Source organism: Manacus candei, unplaced genomic scaffold (genome assembly GCF_025592945.1).
Source record: "Manacus candei isolate 608988 ecotype Guabito, Panama unplaced genomic scaffold, ASM2559294v1 h1tg000086l, whole genome shotgun sequence".
NCBI lineage: Eukaryota > Metazoa > Chordata > Aves > Passeriformes > Pipridae > Manacus > Manacus candei.
The window spans coordinates 6829324-6846969 of record NW_026138134.1 but is presented as its reverse complement, the minus strand read 5'-3'; the positions used below and the strand labels follow the sequence as shown (position 1 = coordinate 6846969).

The 17646-nt window shown below is 50.1% G+C and overlaps 1 protein-coding gene across 5 annotated transcripts in view; it reads right to left on the bottom strand.

Moving 5' to 3' along the window:
* Window positions 1-17646, bottom strand: part of SIK3 (SIK family kinase 3) — a 73978-nt gene that overhangs the window by 54661 nt on the left and 1671 nt on the right. The window lies entirely within an intron of this gene.

Here is a 17646-nt window from a genome sequence, read left to right as displayed (position 1 = left end):
GCGAGATGAGCGAGCCTGCAGGAATTTCAGATCACATTTCCCATCTCCCCTATTCATTCATTTGTATCGTTTGCCATGACCTTGCTCTCCAGGGACATATATTACCAGAAGGAGATAAATGAGATTTTTATTAATTTGAACTACAGCAGCAAGAAACTAAGGGCATTGTCTCACAAGGCTGATTAGTATTTTTTCTCTCCTTAAATGCAGTTGAAAAAAATGTTTATTTACCCACTGCAGGACTGGTCACACTAACAATCATCACCACTCTCAGTGGTGCTGAGGAGAAGAAAGAGTTGAGCAGAGCCAGAGATCTGTGTGGTGCAAGAGAACTCTGTCTCTGCAGAACCAAGCTGTGTCATGTTAGCTTGACTTTCTATGATTCAGGTACAAAATGAAAATGAGTTTCTATTCTAGCACGTACCAAAAATTCCTTAAATGTAACAGCTGCCTCAGGGAAAACAAGAACTTTTCCCTGGTAATGGAATGTGGTAGAGTCTCAGAGAATAAATAACAGTGACATCTGAGATAACTATAATGGGCCAGGGTCATTACATGCACCTTGTAAAGAACCCACGAGCCTGCTGGGGAGCAAGTCACTGCCATCAGCAAAGACCTACAAAAAGGGGTTTCGTACAAGCTACAGCTTCAATGCATCACATTCCTCTGCTCATTCCCAGACATAACCAACAGGCTTGGAGGTCAGACTATAAAACCTGCTATGAAGTCATTAGCTGCACCCTCATAGCACACAGCCTGTGTATCCTGGGGAGCTGCAAACGACAGGCCCATCATTCCAGCAGGATTAACAACTTGGAAAGGCTTAAAACTTCAATAAAAACAAAAATCACATTAAGAGGAGTTAAAGTTTAAATAATGGTTTCACACCCTAAGAGAGGCAAGTCCAGCTGCAGGGCCAGCTCGCAGGGGTGACGGAGCCAAACCGTGCTCAGTGTCACCAGAGGAGCAGGACACGGGCACACACAGCACCCCTCGGCTGGGCAGGGCACAGCTACCCACGGGCACAGAGCATTGCAGCACTGCCAAGCTGAAATCATTCCCAGCTTACTGTTCAGGAACAACTAGTCCAGGGAGCGCAGCTCACCAGCGCACAGATAAACACAGCTGGAAAGCAGCCCAGGAGCGAGAGCGATGCTCCAGGAGGAGGAAGACGTGGCTGCTAATGAGCAAGACAGGCAAGCAGCTCTGAGATAAGGTGCACACTGAGGGCAGTTTCACAACAACCAAGAAAAAACAACCCTACATCAGCAAGTCTGGAGGAACAGCCTGGAATTATCTCCCGGCAAACCTTCTGGGATACACTCATCTCCACAATCACACCACAGCCACACAGGCTCTGACTCTGGCAGCCCTGAGACCGAGGTGTGCTGCTCGTACAGAACGTGCCTCATTTCTGGGCAGCAGTTTTGCAAGATGCAGCTCTCCGAGGAGCAGCTCTCGAGGGACGGATCCAGGAACTACGCTGCAGCAATGGCACTCCACAAATTGGCACAAGCAGCTACAGAGCCTCAAGCACAGTCCCACAGCTAAATGCAAAACCAGCCCATGTGCTCTGCACAGCCCGTGGAAACCCAAACAGAGCTGCAGAAGTCAAATGAACAGCAGCACAGCACCTCAGCAGGTGAGGATCAAACTGCTTCCTCTCGGAGCAGAACCCGTGCTCTCCCCTCCTTCCCCCTCACGCTCATCCCGTGTCCTGCTCTCCGAGGGGAAGCTGGAGAGCTGAGGGTAAACAGCTCTGCTCGGTCTCTCTGGGGAAAAAGAAAGAAAAAAGCTTTCCAACGTCACTGAAATGGAATGTGAGGGAACCAAGTGCACTTGTAGGGGGAGAAAAAGGACAGCCTCACACTCCAGTGTGTCTGTACACAGCACTTGGTGCGGAAGACACACACGGAGCATCCAACAGTGCATCTGCTAAAGATCCCTTTAGCTCTGAGGGTCTGAAGAGATATTTTGGTTCGTAGAAAAGTTATGTTAATCCAATGAATCATTTGATAGGAATGTACAGTCATCCCAGTGCAATGGAAAATGTAGAGATTCAAATGCTTGATGTACGCATCCAGCATAAAAGGTTAGGGGAACACTTCTTCCAAAGGCATTACTCATCCCTGCCTCGGCTGCACATCCCTGCAGAGGTGTGCAGGAAGGAGGATGAGCAGCATCAATAACTTATCAGCTGCGGTACAAAACCACCAGGTAAGAGCCATAAAAAGGAGAAAGCAAGACCTAAACCACCCCAAATGTAGTCTTTGTGGAGCAGGGCACAGATTGTCACTGCATCTCAGAGTGGGTAGCCTAGGGCAGCTCTACCCCACTCTTACTGCATCCCAAGACATTCATGAATGGTGGGACTTGCCCTTCTGCAAGCATTAGGAGAAACTCCCTGTCTCAAAGAGCTGACAGAGGGTTTGCTGAAGTGCTGTAGCTATTTACCTAAGGAGAAAGAAGAAAAGAGTGCAAGTCTTGGTTGGAAACAGCAGGCATTCTGCATTGCACACATGCTCTCCTGGGCTCCTAAAGCTACATTCAAGAAGGGCAGCCATCCAGTCACAGATCAGAGTTTTTCTGCAGAGGCTGTTTAAGGAAATTAATTTACAGCGATGAGGCTCCACAGCAATCCCATATACAGCCCATTCTTTACTAGGGAAGGGTTTATTTACAGTGCCATGACGTTTTCTGATGTAAAAAGTAACAGCACACAAGCAGATGATTCCCTCGCGCTCCCTGAGCTCTCTGCACCACCGTTCTGCAGGAAGTCTGGAGGACAGGCAGTGGGTTTACCCCGACAGGAGGTAAGCTGGAATCTCTCCCATGCCACACACCCTCCTCAAACCCCTCCTCAACTGCACTCAGCTCTGTTGAGAAGTAACGCAAGGAGAAGAGCATATGGATAGATCCAAAGCTATTCTGAATCACTGCTGGCTGCCAGCAGACATATTGCTGTCATTAGCCTCTAGCTCAGTCGCAAGATTTGTTTCTGAAAAGTCTTTGAGCCAACAGATTATATAAAGCTCAGACCCTTCCTCTTCCACATGAGCTGATAGTCTCCTTGCTGGGTGGCTGGTGTTTGTGAGGAAAACATTCATCCCTGCACAGACAAGGATGATGCAGCTAATCAAAACAACTTCCCTGGCCAACAGTCGGTGGTGGTGCAGACAAAGCTGGCGCTGCCACACAGTGCCCGAACACAGGATCATGGAATAGAATCATAGACTGCTTTGGGCTGGAATGGACCTTAAAGATCACCCAGTTCCACCCCTGCGCCATGGGCAGGGACACTTTCCAGCAGACCAGGTTGCTCCAAGCCCCACCAGGTCACCCCATTCCCTGCCTCAGCCCCCTCCCCACCGCGCTGGCTGACCTGGCTGCCCCACAGAATGGGCTCATTAAGTCATGAGCACTTGTAAATAACTGCAGGTTACTGCCGAGGGTTCTCTGTATCTTTTATCTAAACAAAATGCTACAGGACCAGGCTTGTTTTATGCAACAACGCCCTTGTAGTTTCTACTTCTGATAGCAAGTGAGCAGTTACTTCTGTACACCTCACCTGGCTTACCTTTTTCACCTTTTACAAACCAAGGCTGAAAAACATTAGAATATATTCTGTCTTCTGAGCTGTTAAGCAAAGAAACCCTTTTTGGTTTCTTTATTAATACATAGCAGGACTGTCCCCCCAGATTCTGATAAACTCCTTGTGGTTTAAGCTTACTGGAAACCAGGCTTCCTACCTTCCTACTTTCATATTACTCTCTCTCATTAAGCAATTTAGATACCCGAGTAGTAAATCAGAAGTGAAAGGACTTAATCACAAGATCTAAACAACACTGGTTCTTTGTCAGCTCGTAACTCCTGATAACTACCTCATCTTCTGGTCAAAGCTGTCTCACACACTGCATTATCTTTACACCTTTGGGTATCTGAAGAAGGTCAAACAAACATGCTGTAGTTTCCTCGTAGAACACTGGTAGTACTCCTGTGGTTGGTTAATACTTGCAGTGGGCACGAGACGTATTAATTCCCTAAGCTCTGGTAACTCAGCTGTAAATAACCAAGGTCCCTGCCCTAAAAACAGTCTAAAAGAGACAAGGCAAGTGCAGAAGCCCCAGTGGTGGTGAAGCACAGTCAGCCAACCCAGTACACCACCATTTACTCCTCAGAAACTCAGTGCAGCTCGAGATGTGCTTCATCCAGCAATTCTCAACACAAAATACATAAACAGTCCCTGGAGCACAGATGGAAGCTGATCCCTATCCCCTCCCAGGGGAGTTCCCTCATCACCAGGCTACAAAATCATGTTCCCTCTTGCTTTCAGCCTTTGATGATACAAATCTTACGTTCCTTCCTACACAGTGCCCCGGTTTCAACATGAGAGGCAGAGCCTCTCCTCCCTCCGCAGTCGGTAGCTCGGGGATTCGGGCACTCTCAGAGCTGCAGCCGGGGCTGCCCCAAGGCTCCAGGAGATGCCTCATCTGCTATTGCAGCCAGTGCCATTTCCCACCTCCCTTTCACTCACCTACTGGGTCTGGTGCTCATCTGCCACCGATGACCTGGGGTGCAGCTGATGAACCCCATCGCCACTCACCTTCCCTGCCTGTGGATTTGCTCTTCCCATGAGAGCAGGGTGCTGAAGGGAAGGGTCAAGCTCTTGAAGAGTAGAAGTCATTCTGCTTTTCTCCTCACAGCAAACCACAGCTGTACATCAGCGTTTTGCCACAGTTTGCTTTTGAGGACTCCCACTCCGACTGCTAGTGACTCTCCTGCAGGGCTGGTGCTCACACAGCACCTCATGCAGCTGCCCAGCCAGGCCCCAAGGTGTGCTCAAGGGGACAGATGTGCAGTCCACAGCCAGCTGGAAAGGCCCCAAACCCAAGCTGGGGGCCCTTGGGAAGGCAGAGGATGAGCTACCAAAGAGCAGAGGACAACTGTGCCCACGGAATTAAAAACACCTCTCCTGACCCTCCCTCGCCCTGCTGCACAGCTCAGTCCACTGTCCCACCAGGGAATCCCCACTCCAGGTATGGGTGCAGTGCACGCAGCTCAGCTGCTTCAGGTCACAGAAGCAGTGAATCTTGTAGCTTGTATTATACTTTAAAAAAATCCAATTGAAATTCAAGCTCTATCACAGCCTTGTACTGCAGCTTCCCAGAGTCCTCCAGCCACTTGTTCTCTCCAGGGAAGACAGATAGGTTGCCAACCAAGAACTGCACTGTGGGATTAGCCAATGTTTATGAAGTGCTTTAAAGATTAGAAGTGTCACCTATGTGCTAAATATTTCCCTGGCACTATCAGCTTGAACAGCAACCGAGTATCTTGTATCTGCTCCTGCTGATCTTGAGCTGGTTGCCGAAGGCGTCACTCAACCTGACTTCCAACCACCGTGTTTGGCACTAATTCCAGGGGCGGTTTTAGACATATCGCAGGAGAGGACAGACTCAGGGAACCACTTAAACCCTAACTTCTGAAAACTACTAGCAGAGTAATGACAGTAATATCACCAGGAGAGGCTTAGGGATTTATGTTTTTACAACATTGTCATACGTGTGCGTGAGATGGAACACCCTGGAGCGAAGCCCAACCGCGCGAGGAGAGGCACTCGCTGCCGCTCACCCCGATGGAACTGGCTGGGCAGTGCCATGAAAAGGTACTTTGTACACATCAGCGAGAATGGATCCCAATTCCTTCACTCCCCCAAAAGCTTTTTGCAGCAGGATTAAGAACCTGAGCAGTGAGTCCCAGCACACAGGAGAGCAGCACAGCACTGCTCATGCTGTCCGTGCCACACAAACACAGACCAAACAGCAAGGACACACATATTTTCCTTCCTTTTTTCCTCTTGTTCCCATATCACCTAAATTTCTCTTCCAGCTAAAACACAGAGTCTGTGTCAAGACCTTCCCACTACCACCACTATCACAGAGCCAAGGTGTAATGTTCAGCTGGAGATCTGTGTTTCCTGTTCACACACCTTTTGTCACCCGTATTCCACCCATCCTTAGAGGTCTTACACTGCATATAGGTCTAGAAACATCCAAAATACAGAACTCAGCCTTCCCGTCAGCCTGTGGGTTTCACCAACAGCAGTAGAATCCAACAACTATTATGAAGCAGTCAGAAAATGAAACATTCAGTTTCTAGAGTTTACTCTGCACTGGAGAGAGAAAAACAAAGCTGGAAATCCCTCGCTTTATAAACAACAGCTCCTCTGAAAGCACTGTCAGTAGGAAGTTGTTGCTCTAAACTGTGTACACATTTGGCTCACAGTTTGCCAACAATGAGGAAAATGAACTCCACGGAAGGATTCCCACATCGCGAGCCCGGCGTTGTCACCCTCAGTGGATGCTGCCAGGGCCAGAGCAGCAGGACCACGCCAGCAGGAGTTGATTTGCACCTTTGTGTTGGAACAGGGCACAATTCCCTTCCCAGCCTCACCAGCTCTATAACCCTTCCATCAGCCACAAAACCACCCAGACAGACCCAACGAGGTACGTCAGCCCCAAGCTTGGGCTGCACCTGCCCTGGTGCTGTGTCTGCCCTGCGCCTGCCGAGCTGACCGCGCCGACAGCCAGAGACACAACCCCAGGACACCCAAGGACAGAGGGGCCATCACAAAGAGAAATGTTATCCAAAGCCAAAACAGTGTCACCAGAACAGTGTCACAACACTCTCTGCCCAGCAGTGGGGCCAGAGGCCGGGCAGCTTCTTAACACTTAACACAAACAGCCAGAGAACCAAAAGCAGTGCTCCTCAGGCAGGAGGGCACCTGGGAGAGGAATCTCCCCAAAAGCTGACAGGGTAGGAGCGTGGCAGGAGGCAGGCCACAGCTGAGGTGACAGTGCTTTTCCCACGCAGGTGTAATGGTTTCCCATGGGAAAAGAAGGCTGGAGCCCCAGCCAGGCCCCTGCTGGAGGTGCCCTGCTCGGGATAACCCCAGCCAGGTGTAGTGCACATGGGTCGGACCGTGCGCAGGTCGGTGTGGCTGACAGCTGCCTCTGACTGGAGGTGACTCACTCAAGTCACACATCACAAACAACTCTTACTCCAGCCCTGAAATAGGAGGACTCTGAAATCTCAAACCACCCTCCCGTGACACTGTCACTCTTGCAGAGCCACTTGCAGCCTCTCCTGTGCAAAGCCTGCTGAAAACAAAGGATCAAAACAAACAGAAGACTGGAACTGCCTTCAATATCTTAAAACACAATTAAGATAAGGAAAAGGAGCCTGGCAAAAAATAAAAAGCTATCTTAATCACCATTTAAATTGAGAGTGGATATTCCTATTCTAACCAACCACTGGAGCATCCATCCTAGCACTGAATCACGCCACTAAACTCAGATGCACAGCTGAGGTTTCCACCTGCAAGGAGGAGGAGGCACCAGTGGAGACACTGCAGAGCAGCCTTTGTTCTGGGACCCAGCGAGGAAAACATCTGCTCAGCCCAAACCACTGCTCCCTCCAACTCGATAGGATCTGACCTCGGAGGACAGGAAGCAAGCTTTGTTCCAGGCAGCAGGGAGGGCGGTGCTACCACATCGACTACTGTGCACGGTTTGGGACTCTGGAGACCTGCAGGTGGTAAAACAAGAAGCGTTTTGCTGTTCACCTCAGACATGTAACTGCTTCGGAGCAGCCGGGGTGCCTCTGCAGAGCTGCTCTTGTTTGGACAAGCACGTTTGCTCTGGTGACTATTTGAATGATGACTCACTCCAACAAGCCAGGGCACCCTACCACACACAGCCCCGAAGTGCTGACTTAGGGCTTGGGATGCAAATCCGGCAGGAAGCAGTGCTTCCCGACCAGGGCCACCCAGGCCTGGTCACCGCTGCCATTTCCCTCCTCCAGTTCAGTTGTGGCCTCGAGGACGAATCCAAAGAGAAGACAGCAGGAATAAGCAAATTGCATAAAATATTCTTGCTCTCAGAGCACTTCTAAAGTTGCTTTTTTCCCCCCCTTTTAGTATTTGTTTTCTGCAAAGCTGACAGCCCGGTTGCAAGCTCTTTGTGTGCCTCCGAGGGGCTCATGGCAGGCGGGTGCAGGACACCTGCCCAGCACCCCTTCCCTGGCTCAGGAATGCTGCCCAGCACCCTGTCCCTGGCTCAGAGGCAGACCTGTGGCCACCCCGCTGGTGGCACTCCTCCAGCCACTTCCACTTTTGTCTCCCCAAGCATGTGAGAGTCACAACCCGTGACGAGCCCGGCAGTAATTGCCGTATCGATTTCGACGCTCCTCCGGCCAGAGCAACGCCTGTAACTGTAAACCATAAACCTTTTAATATCCTGCTCAATTATGGGGAAAACAACTCCTGAGTGGCAGCACCGTGGGAGCATTGCTCAGAGCCCGCTGCTGTGTGTTCCACCGTGGTCTGGGGCCTGCCTGGGGATGGCCAAACCACGTGTGCTGAGAGACACTGTCGGGGGGACAGAAGCAGAGATGGCTCTTCCATGTGTCACTGATGCCACTGCTGCTCAACCCTGTCCTGGTGACCTCATCGAAGGGCTCAAAATGCTGGAACACATGGAACAAGAAGATGGATGAGAAGACTTGTGGTGTGCCATCAGAACGTGGTCTGGTGCTCATGCAACCCGTGGGCTGTTCACAAATCCAAGAGAAAGAGTCCAAGAATTAAGCAATTATGCTGGGCACTGTCACATACAACCTCTCTGTTATTTACAATCAGTTTCAGGGAAAGGGAAACAATCTGAATGACTGTTTGGTATTTATAAAACATTCCCATCCACTGTGGCCTTCCCAAAGCATAAAATCATGGAATGAAACACTATCCTGAGTTGCAAGGGACCCACAAGGATCATCAAAGTCCAACTCCTGGCCCTGCACAGGACAGCCCTAAGAATCCCACCATGTGCCTGGGGCTGTTGTCCAAACACTCCTCGAGCTCTGGCAGCCTTGGGGTAGTGACCACATCCCAAGTCAGATGCTCTGCTGACACAAGCATGAGATGGGCAGAACCCACTTCTAATTCCCAACCCCAAATCCTGAAGTTCATTGTCACCTTACCAGCCCTTTACATCACGTTCTCTTGCCCAGGAAAAGGGTAGGTTTGGAGCCTGGAGAAGGCTCCCACCTTGCTCCACACAGACCTGACCTGCTTTTGTCTCGCTGTGCTGCGAGCAGGGCTTTGTTGCCATGGTGAAAGCTCTGACACGTTTAGTTTTCCCACTAATTTCCTGCTGCACTAAAGCAACTGATGCTTTGTACCTTGTTGCTATCAGAGAGCAACAAGGAACCCAAACACCCCCACAAACTGTTTGGCCACGTGCTGGTTAGTTTGCCCACAGCACTTTTCAAGGCAACTTTAGTTACACCTCTTATATAAAACCTCATCTGGATCAGGATTAGGTGCTCCCTTCATGTTGTCTCAGGACATGCAAAATTTGACATGTCTCTGAAGAGTTTATCTTGCATCCTAAACCCACCTGCCTTTTAAGTTAAGCCTTACAAATAATTTGATCATCATTCAGAAAGGAACTCAACAATTTAGTGACCCTCATAATTAGGGGCTACATCCCACCCTTACCTTTAAAAAAAGGTGGTATGGTTTCAAATCCCAGACTGCAGTCCCTGAACCACTACATTTTCCTTTGAGCTCACATGAAGGAACTAACTTCATACCCAACTGTGTCGATGGTGAGTGAAAACAAGGATCCAGTTGTGTCTGTGGAACCAAACTGGGACCAGCAGCACACACACACACACACACACACACACACGAGGCAAACCAGAGACTAAGGCCCACACTGTCAGCAAATGACTCAGAAACTGCACAAGCTCCCACTGAGTGGGAAAATACCTATAGTCAGCCTTCAGCTTGTCATTTTACCATGTAATGGGAGTCTCAACTTGGATGAAAAAACACATGAATATTTTGTTCTGACTAAGCACAGGTTTCCCCCTGCACCTCAGCTCTGCCAGGGCAGTGGGCACACGACACCCACGCTGCAGCAAGTGGGGAGGGAGCAACTGTGATTTCCTTCTCCACCAGCTCTGCACTTTGTTTCTAACACAAACCAGCTGAATTAACCAACAGAAAGGAAAAATCTTTGTTTTGGTTTTTTTTTTATCTTACACTTCCCAGAGCAGCTCAGGGGGAAAACCACCTCTGTGGAAGCCAAGTATTAGAATCCTTATACAGAGAATGAATCAGGATGATTTTTATTGGTTTCCAATGAGATTGTGCTTGAAAACAAACAGTTGCTGTACGACTGACAACCCCCTCACTGTGTCAGAGTGCTGGAGATGCGAGAACATAGATGGGCTTTGTACAGCTGAGAACATGCTCCTTCATGGCTGCTGGGGACGATGCAGTTTGGTTAATGGGACATTTACATGTGCAAAAAAATAGACTACAAGCTAAACTGTATTGTCATCAATTTGGTGGGGGGAGCAGGGGGAGCCCTACGACCTCCAAAAGCACTGAAAGCAGCTACAGCTGTTCCAGCCTCAGGGTGAAGAAGACACAACTGCAACAGGAGCTTCCCGCAGAAGAGCACCATTGTCTGCTGCCACCTGGGAATGAGAAAACCTGCCATAAATCACACAGCACATGACCCTTTCCCTGTCTGAGGCTGGGACAATTCCCGGCAGCAGCGAGCAGGCAGCACAGGCTGCCCGGAGCCCGCCCGTCAGCGGCACTCCAGCCAGGCTGATAACCTTGACAGAGCCACTTGCAAGATTACAGCCCAAGGATTTCCTACAAGCACATCTAGAGAGGAAAGACTAAGTACCAAGACTAATGCTTTTCATCTTCGGTTGCTGCCAGTGCTATGAGCTCAAACTCAAATTTGGGGCGCGCAGAGACGCGGTCACGCTGCCACAGCCACTGAAAGCAAATGCTTTCCTCTAGCACTGATTGTTTCAGCTGAAGGGAAGCACAGACAGACACCTTTGTAAGGATTTAGCCACACATGACACGAGGCATTCTTTCACCTAATTTCTTTACTGCCATTGTCATGCAGTCTATATTCCAGAAGACCTAACCAGCTATGCCCACCTGGCAAGGGCAAACCTGTGCATCAGCACTGCTCTAGACTCCTGCAAGGGCAGCACGACACCTGAACAGACTGTATCCTTCCATCCAAGACAGGGACCAGCCCCAATTAGGATCACTGCTGCAATTCAGCGTGTTATCTGATCACACTTCACACACAATGACATACAGCTTGTCAACTTACTCCTTCCATTAAAAACACTTCATGTTGCGAAATGCTACAATTAGTTTTTAGGCATCAGCTTCAATCCAGCTGCCTTTGCCCAGCAGCAGAAGCCTCAGGGCTCCAAAGATACCCTCCCCTGAGAGGGGCCAGAAACACACCTGGAAGCACCTGAGGAGCCTGAATGCAGGCAAAAAATTCAGAAGCACTTCAGGCTACACGACAGCAGATCCCAGAGCCTTAAAAAAACCACCTTGTGCACGAAGTGTGATGGCCGTGGGTCTGTCACACACCCTGCTATCTTCCATACACGTTCCATACGTGTTCCCGCACATAACACTCCCTGCACGGGCAGAGGTTATCCAAGAAAAGACACAGCTGAAAGCCCAAGTCAGCCAAAGAGCCCGAACAAGCTGAGAGAGCCTTGTTTAGGTAAGGAAAAACCTGGAAAAAATGTGTCTTCCCGCCTGCTGCAGAAATCCACACGCACTTCCCCAGCCTTGAAAACACCTCACCGCGTCCCTGTCACTCAGAACTCCTTCCAATAGGACCAACCACATTTCAAAAGTTATTGGAAGGAGACGAGAAACATCCATCTGCTTGCTGAAAGGCAGCAGACGCAGGCAGCCTCCAAATCCAGACTTTAATTGAAACACTTTAATCTGCTGCCGCGGCCCCACATTCTCTGTATTCCCAGCAGTGCCGAGGCGTGCGCTCGGCTAATGGAGCTCTGACAGTCGTCCTGGGCCTGGCTCCCTGTCAAACCACTCCGGCCTCCAGCTCTGGGCCCACAGTCGCCTGCTGATACCCCACAGACTCCTTTTCTTCTAAACCATCTTCAAAACTCGATAATTAATGCACTATAACTGCATGAGACGCTTTAAGGAGCTGAAGGCAGAGCTTGCGACTGCCAAACCATACAGGAAAGTGGGAAACGTCGGGGAAAAGCTGAACTACAATGAAAACACCCAACTGGGCTGTCAATAAGTCACCTCCTGCATTGCACAACACTCAAATTCAGGCCAGTCACCTCATCCATCTGCAAATCAAGGTGATAATGCACGCAGATTGCTCCTGTGAGCAGGCCCTAGTTAGATGGCCGAGGCAGGACTTGGGAAGCTGCTCAGGCTCCCACTCCAGTCCCTGGCCAGATTCTCTCTGTGGCTCAGCTGAACTGCTTCAGGCTGTGCTGAATCACCTTCTGGACAAGCTGACCCCAGCACTCCCATCCCAAGCCAGGTGAGCCACATCCCGTTGCAGCTGCACCTTCCAGCACGCCAGGGCACATTTTGTTCCTGCAGCCACATCCCCACGTTACTCACCAGCTCCTTCACACAGATTCTAGGGAACTCCAGCTCCTGACTCCCATGGGGAGCTTTCCCAGTGCCATGTTCACCTCTGACAGCCACCACCAACCCTGCCCACACCAGAGCCACTCCCACTCCAGCTGAAGGGCATGAGCCAACACTCATATTATACATTCTTTTCAAACCTTTGATGGCCAAAGGACTTTCAGGAAGAGCATCTGCACTCCTGCCATCAAGTTGTATCAACAATCAAAGCTACCAAGGCCACAAACTGCAGGTTTGTGCCCATCTCCTCACAGTAAAGTCCTGCATGTCACACAGGCTGGAGTCACTCCCAACACGCCTGTACTACAAAGGACCAGCTCTTTGCTACAGTTCTTCCATGCTATGAGAACCCCACTCCCAAACTCCAGCTGGCCAGAGATTGCCCCCAAGACTGGATGCAGAGGATAACCAGAGGCAACAGCAACATTTCACTGTGACCAGGACACGGGCTCTGCAAGAACCAAACACCTCAAGGTAACACCCGGCAAGGTACAGTGGGATCCACCTCGGTGCTGGGGCTGCTCCAGGATCTCCTGCCCATCCTCTGACGTGCAGAGCAGAGCTCGGCTCAGCTCCCCCCACACACGCTGGGCTATTTTTGAGCTCAACGTGTCAGTTCCACTGGCTGTGGGAGTTTGTTTGTGTGGGTTAGCATGATTCGACTACTTTGAAACTTGGCTGAAGCCACATAATTCCCTTTTTATGAAGCCCCTTTGATGGCCATTTAACAGAGAGGGCAAGGTTTAGCCTCAACTAGAGAGATTTGGGGTCAGAACTACTAGAAAAAGACACATAATGACTAATAATGAATCAGCCTTCAGTGGTTTCTTCATCTAAGTGTTAACACAGCGTATTAAACCCCTGGACTGGGATCAGCAGAAAGGGCTTGGCTGCACTAAATGGGTACAATGGTTTAACTAGAGAATCTCCAAATTGCTCTATTTAAACCCTGCAAGCTCCAAAAGGAGACACTGGAGCCAGTTTAACCCTTGCTCGTGTATGTTCAGCTGAAAGCAACAACTTGCTGTGCAGTTGATGGTGGGACTGGCAATGGTGGGACCCATCATGCTCACAATTCTCATGAGAATCTCTTCAGCCAGGGAGAACTTCCACCACAAAGCAGTGAATTCTACTCTGCTGGCAACGCTGGAGCAACTTCCCAAAGCTTTCCTTTCATGGGGAAAACACACAGTTGTTATGCAATCGTGTTGATGAGAGCAAGAAGGGGCAAGCTGCTGGGGCAGCACATTGCCACAGCCATTGCACAAGGCTGATACAAGAGCCAGCGAGAGGAAAAAGGAGCTTAGTGCTGCTTCCCCGTGAAAATGTCTAATACCCAAGGAGCCCAGTCTCCCAGCAACACACTGCCATTTCCTTATTTCCCTCTCACGTAATTCCTCCTTCAAACACAAATGAGGAGACAGCTTCTAGAAACCCTCATTAGGCCTCTGCAGCATTCACAAAACCTCTGTGAGACCCTCCAGGAAAAGAGACACCGACCCCTGTTTGTGTCACAGCCGTTCCTCTTCCTGCTCCTGTCAGTGGCTTTTCCTCACAGGGGCAGTTTCTGTACCTGCCCAAAGATGCCACCACCTTGTTGATCAGGGTTTGCTTCACCTTCTCTCCTGTCGTAGCAGCTCCAAAGCTCCTGCCCAGCAAACCTTTGGGAGGAAGGGACACTAGACAGGAGGTGGGAAGCAGCCAGGTTGAAGAGGTACAAAAGATGTACCCCCCTCATGCTCCAATTAAGCTAACAACCACACAGCTCAGAAGCAGGTATTAATTATCTTGGCTCTTTCAGATTATTCCTCCTGCCCAAATAGGCTCAGGGCAGGTGCCACAGGTCCACTAGTTCACCCTGCCCACAGTGACCTAGCCCCATTTATACCTGTTGGCACTCCCTGAGAAGCAGCCTGGTCTCCAACTCAATCATGCTCTGGCATTAATCTCTTGGTAATCAAATGTTATTTGCTACAGCAAGAGAAATGCTGTAATGAAACATAAAATGTCAGTACTTCAGCCCACAGCTGATAAAGGCAATGCCTCTGTGAGGTTTTAGGAAATACTCTGTCTTATCCCCACTGTGGCAACTCTGCTTTGCCAAAGTTCCTGTCTAGCTTTTAGGCTTTTACTAAATCTCCCCACCAAACGAGAACTAAAATACAACTCTCCTGCAGCACACAAGCAAGGAGAACAAAGGCCCTGTGAGCAGCAGGATAATGCTGCCTGCGGAATTAGCCATCCACAGCCATCGGCTTTCCTCATGGCCATGAGAAACAACCACCAGGACGGGTGAAGCACCAACAAACGCTGCAAAAGAAAAGGAAAATGATCACAGAAAGGTGACCAGGCGAGGCCCTTGCACAGGTCATTGCGAAACGTGCGGCACCGGCACTGAACAATTCCACTTGACACGAGGATGATGAGTCACGGCACGGGGCTTATCACACGGGCACGCTGCTGGAGGGAGCAATCCACAGTCATCCCAGAGCCACGTGCCTCGCTGCCACACGCCGGGGATCGGGAGGAGCAGGACACAGCAGCCACCGAGGCTTTTCCACCCACTGGGCTGAGCGCGCTCTGCACGCGAGGAGAGAAATCCAGGCAGGTTCTCGTTGGGCCCCCAGAGCGTGCCAGGCCAAACCCAATGATCCATGAAGTCTACCAGCCCACTTTTTATCCTGGGTTTAAGTGCCACAGTGCCCACCTCCAAGAACTCCGGTGCAAAATGTGTTCTGCTGATGACTCCAACTCACCCAAAGACAAACCACAGAAACTAAGCCGGTTCTCTCATGGAAGGGAACATCCCCTCCAAGTTAGAGCAGAGCTGCCTCCCATTCTCCAGGAAAAGCTTAGCTTGTTAAAAACCTACCAAAAAAATCAGCTTGATTCCAGCCTTTCTCCAGTGCTCCTGTGCTGAGAGAAGGGCTGTGTTCTGCCGAGGATTAAAGCATCATGGATTTGGGTTACTATCCACTAAAACAACTCCAGGTACCCCCTTTAACAGGATCCCACCACACACAGTCAGTGAAACCTGCTCTGAGCTTTGCTCCCTACCAGCTATTATTGAAAATAACTCAAAAGTGGACAACCAGCCTGGAAGAAGCTAAGGCAGCCCAGTGGGAAGATCAAGGCACTTGGGAGGGAGCTGTGTTCTCCCAGGACTGTCAATTCCAATCTCCACGAGAAAGATGGGGGTGAAAATGACTCCTCATCTCCCAACGAAACGCCCCATGAGTGCAGTGCAGCCACGGCAGGAACACAGCACTCCACACTGCAGCTGGGTCTCCTGTCTCCGGGATGGTGCAAGGGAAGGAACAAGGACAGCAGGGAGCTCTCAACACTGCCCAGCAGCCACAGTGGTCCCTCTCCTCCCTCCTCATCCCCAGCAGCTCCTGAAGGCTGAAACGGAGCATCCAAAGAGCACAATCTGTGCTCCACGGTGCACTCATGAAGTCCTCTCTGTGAACATTCCCTGACCAGCCCTCATGAAAAAATGTGGCATTAAAAACAACCCCAGCGCCTGAACAGAGCTGGAATTCTAATGAAGTCACTTGGATGATTTATAAATGGAAATTCTGTGGAAAACAATTAATTCAGCAGGTCACTCAGAAGATTTTTAGCACAGAAGCAAGAAAGGGTTTCTTGTGAAAGATGAGAAGAGACAAAGGCGAGGGGGACAGGAGGGAGGATGCAGCAAGACATCCTGCAGGTGCCCAGTTCATCCCAGTCAGAGCAGCACCTCCAGCTCCTGCCCAGCCACCGGAGCAGCTCTGACAGAGCACAGGAGTCCAACTTTGCATGGGCAGGGACTGAATGTAAATTGCTGCCTTGGTTAATACGTAAATTGCCGACTGTTCCCTTCTATTCCATCAGCTCCAGCAGAGACAATTATGAATACAGGCCTCCTGCCCTTTGGGATGATTAACATTCCCTTTCCTCAGTGTCCCCAGCACTGCTGACCCACATTCAGCTCCTGAAATGCAGTTCTATGTAAACTGCAACGTTCGGTGTCAGCAGAATGTGCCAGCCCAGCAGGGCCAGGCACACACAGCTCACGCTCTCCTCCTCTCCCTAAATAAACGCAGTGCTCGACTTCCAAAGGGCCAGGAAAATCCCAGTCCTTTAATATCAGACCAGGCACCCAACTACTCCCTCGCTTCTCTTTTAAGGGAAAAGGGGACACAAGCCAGGAATGCTCAGGCTGTTATCTCCAACTGTCATGTCAAAGTCCACTTGACCTGGTAAATGTCCATCGGAAAGGAAAACAGGCTCCAACACCTAATCAATAGACCACCTTTAATTCCAGGCTCAGCAATGGACACCAGCCTACACCGTCATTAATTTCACCTCCTGGAAGAGGCCCAAAAACACAGGGTACAATCTATTTCCAAGCTCACACAGACATTCACAGCGGAATTCCTTCTGAGACACCGGACGAGCGCGGTTCCCAAGGAGGGGCCGTGACGAGCAAACCAGCTTTTCTCTAAGAGAATGTGACACGGGGTCAAGTTTGTGCAGGGATTTGGTGGCTATATTTGAACTGCCCGGTTCTCCTACGCAGCCACTACTGGGAGAGAGGGATCACCTCAGGAAGGGACTGCCAGCACACACAGCAACGGGGCTGCATTTGCGTTCCGTGATCAAAGAATTCTTTCAGATCCCTAAATGGGACCGTTTTGCCAAGGTTTTGCTTGCTTCCAAGTTGTTTCCATTAAGTGTTTAAAGTGTAACTGTGATGAAGACAAGCTCGCAGTAGCATTATTTTGTATTCCTGCTGCCAGTCGAAAATGCCTTCCTATACGGATTTGTCCTTTCCAACACATTTCTGACACCTCCCCTCTAACCTCCTGAATCCCAGAGCCTGAACCAAGCAGCTCCTCTCTCCTTTCCTACTCCTTTCCCAGAGCCAACAGCAACAGTCCTGTCAACGAAGGAAAAGTACTGAACCCACAGCGCTCTGGGTTTGCAGGCAGAATCCAATCCACTCGCTCGCACTCCTCTCCACAGGCTGGGATTTGAAAGGAAACCCGACCTTGGAGTTGAGAAAGCTTCCAGGTCAAGTTTCAGCTCCAAGCTATCCCAGCTCAGTGGAACAGATGGCAGTT